Below are 6,000 nucleotides of genomic sequence, written 5' to 3'. Positions count from 1 at the left end.
TGAATGAGGTAACCCAGGCAAAAGAGAACACATATGGTCCCTACTCACTGATAATTGTGTATTAGCCCTAAGTCTCAGAATACCCATAATACAACCCACAAACCATATGGAGCTGAAGAAGATGTAAGACCAAAGCATGCATACTTCAATGCTACATAGATGGGGGAACAAAAAAATCACAGATGATAGAGGGAGGGAGGGAGGGAGGGAGGGAGAGATGGGAAACGTGGGAGGGAGACAGGCGGTGGTGGGAAAAAAGGGGGCAGGATAAGGTAATGAATGAGATAAGAAAGAAGTATATATAGTCAGAAAATCAAATAAAATTACGTAGCATTTATTAAAATATGCTCCGATATATCACAAGACTTCCCAAATATTTTTATGGAGCCTTTACTTGTACTAGCAAAACATGTGAAACAAGTTAGATGTCCCTCACCTAAAGAATGGATAAAGAAATTGTAAATCTAAACAATAGAAAACAATATAGCCATTCAAAACAATAACATCAGGAAATTTGCAGGATGATGAATGGAACCATAAAATATAAACTCATGTGAGGTAATCCTGACTAAAAATGACACAAACATATTACTCATTTGTAAGTGGACATTAGCCATAAAGTATAGGATAACCATGCTATAGTCCACAGATTCAAAGAATCTAAGTCACAAGGAGGACTGAAGTCAAGAAGCTTATATCTCACTCAGAAGGAGAAAGAAACTATGTATGATAGATGGATAAATGGAGTGAACTAGGTAAGAGAGTGGGTGAAGAGAGGAATGGGGATGGGATTCCAGTGTGGTGGGTGTGAGGGTGCAGGAAAAGGTTGAGACAGAGAAAGGAATCCAATGGGAGGGCATCTCTTGGAATAGCCTGAGACCTGTGGTCAGGGAAGCTCCCAGTGTTTATGAGGTCCATCCTTGTTGAAACTCCTGGCAGCTGGAGATGTGGAGACTGAAGTGAAGACCTCCTGTAGCCAAGTGCGACTTCCATTGGAGGGAAATGGACACAATAGCTTGAGTAAAATTTTGTCCAGCCTACAAGATTCACTTGAATTAAGATGGAGCAGAAATGGAAGGAATGGACAACAAATGACTGCTCCAACTTGATACCCATTTCTTACCCATTGGGAAAGACTCAAACTATAACAAGATTAATGATACTCTCCTGTGCGAGCAGACTGAGACCTAGCACAGCTGTCTCCTGAATGAAGGGAAGAAGTCTTCATCCATTCATTCTTCTGATGGAAACAGATGTAGAGTCCCCACTGTCAAATATTAGGCAACACTCAGGAAATCTTGTGGAACAGAGGTTGATAGAAATTAGAGAAACTGCAAGGCCAAGGACACCACAGGAAGTCCTACAGAGGCAACTGACATGGACATATGGGTAAACATAGAAACTGGACCACCAACCAAAGTGTATGCAAGGGCTGAATCTATGATCCCTACACATTTTTAAACAGATATACAGCTTGGTTTTCATATGGGTACCCTAAGGATCAGAGAACAGACTGGTGGGACTGTGTTAGGCAGACTATTTTTGTTGAGTGGCGCTTGCTCCAGTGAACCAATAGAGAAATCTACAAAGGAAGGAAAGGAGAGCCATGTTCCCAGAATCAAGTACCTGTCCATAATTCTATGACTATCAGTCTTGCAATGCCCCAAGCTTCTGGCATTTAGGCTGGACTCCACCACCACAGTCATCTGACTATAACCAGATATACTTCTCCCCACAGTTACCTGGCAACAGCAAGATAGCTCAATGCACTATAAGAGGGGCTGCTTGTCACCTTATAGCTCTCTTTAGCTCTCACCTTTCTTATTCTCTAGACCTCCTTCTCTCTTTCCCTTCCCTCTTCTCTCCACATGGCCATGGCCAGTCTCTCTCTTTCCACTTTCTCTCCTTTCTCCCTGCCTTTCTACAATAAAGCTCTAAAACCATAAACTGTCTCTGCTCATCAAGTCCAGCCATGCTTGAAGGATGGGATAGGCTTTCCCCTAATGAGCAGCATCTAACCTCCTGCTAGAAAGCCAACCTGTGATCCAGCCACAGACCTGTCAAAAGACTCTCACCCATGTGGGGACTATTCAGTGCCCCCTCTACCCCTGCCCACACTTCCCTTCATCCCTGGGCCTGAGTGTCACTCCAAAGCCCCTATTCTGTTCTCAGTTCCTCTGCTGTATCTAGGGTGGGATGTTAGAGGCTGAGAACCAGGTACATAGGGCTGCCCCTTTTCCACCACCCACCTAGATGGGATCAGTGGCTTAACACATCCAGACACCCACACAGGGCTATGTGTATAGTGTGCAGTTCTCTGCCCACCCAGAGCACCTGAATGCTGGCAAGACACAGGTTCTCTCCCACTCCCCTCTTTCCCCCATAGCCATGGCCCTGCAAGGCTGTTGTTGCTCTGTTGCTTACCTTGGATCCCCTTCCTAAATATGGACTGCCTTGTCTGTCTTTAGTGGTAGAGGATGTGTGTGCTGTAATTAGAGGTGCCAGGTCAGGTTCTTTTTTATGAATTATTATGTTTTTATATTAATTTTTATTTTTATTTGATACTCTATATACTTTTCAAACTTTATACTCTTACCACTTTCCCATTAGCAAACCCCTTTTCCTATCCCCCATTTCTCCTTCCTTGTACACCCTATGAGGGTGCTCCCTCACCAATATGCCCACTTCTGCCTCACCACTTACCATCGGAGCATTCCCCTATGGTAGGGAATCACAGGATAAAGGGTTTCTGAACCCATAGATGCCAGATAAGGCCATCCTCTGCTACATATGTAGGTGGAGCCAAAGGTCCCTGCATGTGTAGTTTTTGGTTTGAGAACTCTGGGGCTATGGTTGCTGATATTGTTATTCTTCCTATGGGGATTCAAATCCCTTCAGTTCCTTCAGTCCTTACCCTAACTCCTCCATTTTGCTCCCCATGATTTGTAGTCTGTGGGTTTGCTGCTAGAATTAGCATTTGTATTGTTCAAGCTCAAGCAGAATCTCTCAGGAGATAGCTATAGCAGGATCCTGTCAGCAAGCTCTTCTTGGAATCAGCAATAGCATCTGGGTTTGATGACTGCATATGGCATGGATCCACATCTCGAAGGAGTAGTTTCTGAATGGAATTTTCTTCAATCTCTGATCCATTATTTGTCCCTGTATTTCCTTTATACAGAACAAATTCTGGGTTAAAATTTTGTCAATTGGTGGGTTGTGGGAAGCCACATATGCCATTACTACGTGGCACTGGCTACCTCTGGCCACCATGCATAAGTCTGGGTAAACAACCAATGTGCATATATACAGCAAAGTTTTTCACCAAGTGATTGCCTGGCCCGGGCATGATAATGAGGCTCAGTGAGGTACTGAGAGCGAATAACCAATCAGATGAGAGACATGCAAATAAGGTATGATAATGAAACTCAGTATGGTACTGAGAGAGAATAACCAATCAGATGAGGAACATGCAAATGAGGTAGAATATATAAACAATCTGGGTGTGAGACATGCTGCTCCTAGGCCTATATAAGCAGCACTAGTTCTGGGCTCGGGGGTCTTCTTGCCTACTCAGTAAATGCTCTCCCAATAAACTTGTTGCAGAAGGATCCTGTTGTGGCATCCGCTTTGCTGGCAAGTCGGGCGCTCACAATGGGTGACCTCATCTCTCAAGTAGGGGCCACATCTAACCACTGGATATGGTCACTAAAGGTTCTCTCTCCCCTTTGTTGGGTATTTCAGCTAATATTCTTTTTCAGTCCTGGGAGCCTCTTGCTCTTCTGGGATCTGGGACTTTCTGGTGGCTTCCCCCAGTTCCCAATCCCCCACTGCTACACACCTCTGTTTAATTTCCTGATCTGTTGTACATCACTCCAGTCTCATCCAACACCTGATCCTGTCACCCTTTTTCCACATTGCCCTCCTCCCTCACTCCCAAGCCCCTCCCTCCAATGAGTATTTTGTTCTTACTCATGAAAGGTTTCCCCTTCTCTGAGGAAATGGCAAAGGGTTAATAGGGGTAGGGACATGTGAGCCTAGGAATGGCAGGAGAAGACAGTGGTGAATATATAAATAAATTATTTTAAAAAGGAAGAAATGAAAAATAGCTAAACCTGAGCTATGTTTCAAATCAGGAAAATAGTTCCTCTGTAGTTTCAGCTTTGAACCTTCACCTAAATTGTTATTCCATATTCCTTTAATATTCAGTAGTAACGTGAAATGAAATAATACATTTCTTCCTAAGTTTGTTTGGTTAAGTGTCCAGAGTAAGACAGAGACCTGGGATAAGGGAGACATCCAAGATTCAATGAGGGCATCTGTAAATGTTACTAACTATAAAGTGTTATGAACCCTGAAGAGGTGTAGGAATACTATTTGTTTTCAAATTAGTAACTCTAAGACAACATATATAAAGATTTATTAGTTCTGTGCACGTGCTACACAGTTAACAATTGTATATTGAGCTTTTTAACAGTTTACAGTGCTATTTGTATCCCTTTAATCTCCTTTTGTTGTCTAATTGCTCTGGATAGGAATTTAAGTACTATGTTAAATAGATAGGAAACGAGTGGGCAGCCTTGTCTAGTTCCTGATTTTAGTGAGATTGCTTCATGTTTTTTTTTTTTTCCATTTAGTTTGATGTTGGCCACTGGTTTGTGTATATTGTTTTTACTATGTTTAGGTATGGGCCTTGGAGTCCTAATCTTTCAATGACTTTTACCATGAAGTGGTGTTAAAAATAGTAGAATAGATTTTGAGTAAAAGCCTCCAATACAGGTGCACAGGGGGAAATTTCCTGAACAGGACAGCAAAGGTGTATGCTCTAAGAATTGTCAAATAGGATCTCATGAAATTGCAAAGCTTCTGTAAGGCAAAGGACACTGTCAGTAAGACAAAAAGGCAATCAACATATTGGGAAAAGATCTTTACCAATCCTAAAGCCAATAGAGGGTTAATATCCAATATATACAGAGAACTCAAGAAGTTAGACTCCAGAAAACCAAATAACCCTATTAAAAATGGGGTGCAGAGCTAAACAAAGAATTCTCACTGAGGAATACAAATGGCTGAGAAGCACCTTTAAAAAAGGTTAAATATCCTTAATCATCAGGGAAATGCAAATCAAAACAACACTGAGATTCCACCTAAGAAAAGTAAGAATGGCTAAAATCAAAAACTCAGGTGACAGCAGATGCTGGCAAGAATATGGAGAGAGAGGAACACTCTTCCATTACTGGTGGGATTACAAACTGGTACAACCACTCTGGAAATCAGTTTCACAGTCCTCAGAAAATTGAATATAGTACTACCTGTTCCAGAAATACCATGCATGGGCATATACCCAGAAGATGCTCCAACATGAAATGAGGACACATGCTCCACTATATTCATAGACGCTATCTTTATAATAGCCAGAAACTTGAAAGAACCAAGATGACCCTAAACAGAGAAATGGATACAGAAAATGTGGTACATTTATACAATGGAATACTACTCAACTATTACAAGCAATGATTTCATGAAATACTTGAACAATTGGATGGATCTGGAGTATATCATCCTGAGTGAGGTAAAACAATCACAAAAGAACACACATGATATGCGCTCACTGATAAGTGGATATTAACCCAATAGCTAGGAATACCCAAAATAAAGTTCCCAAAATACATGAAGTTCAAGAAGAAGGAACACCAAAGTAAGCACAAAATGAAAAGAAAAAGAATGATATGATAGCTGCATATGGCAGATCACCCTGAAATTTTGGAACTCAAAAGTTAGAAGGAATAAGATCAAGTGTTTAGGGCAGTTTCAGCTAAATATTAATTCTGGGCCATCATGAAGTATATGGAACCAATATTATAAAAAAAAAGAAATAAAAAAGAAATAAGAAATAAACTTAAAAGAGTGCTAACAGAGGATGAGCTGAGCTCACAGACTCCTCAAAGAAATCAGTGGAGCTGGATAAGCGTCTGTTCTGAAGAGGCTAATATCGTACAGATT

This window comes from Mus musculus, chromosome 6 (genome assembly GCF_000001635.26).
Source record: "Mus musculus strain C57BL/6J chromosome 6, GRCm38.p6 C57BL/6J".
Taxonomy (NCBI): domain Eukaryota; kingdom Metazoa; phylum Chordata; class Mammalia; order Rodentia; family Muridae; genus Mus; species Mus musculus.
The sequence above is the reverse complement of the archived record's forward strand: the minus strand, read 5'-3'. Positions refer to the sequence as shown.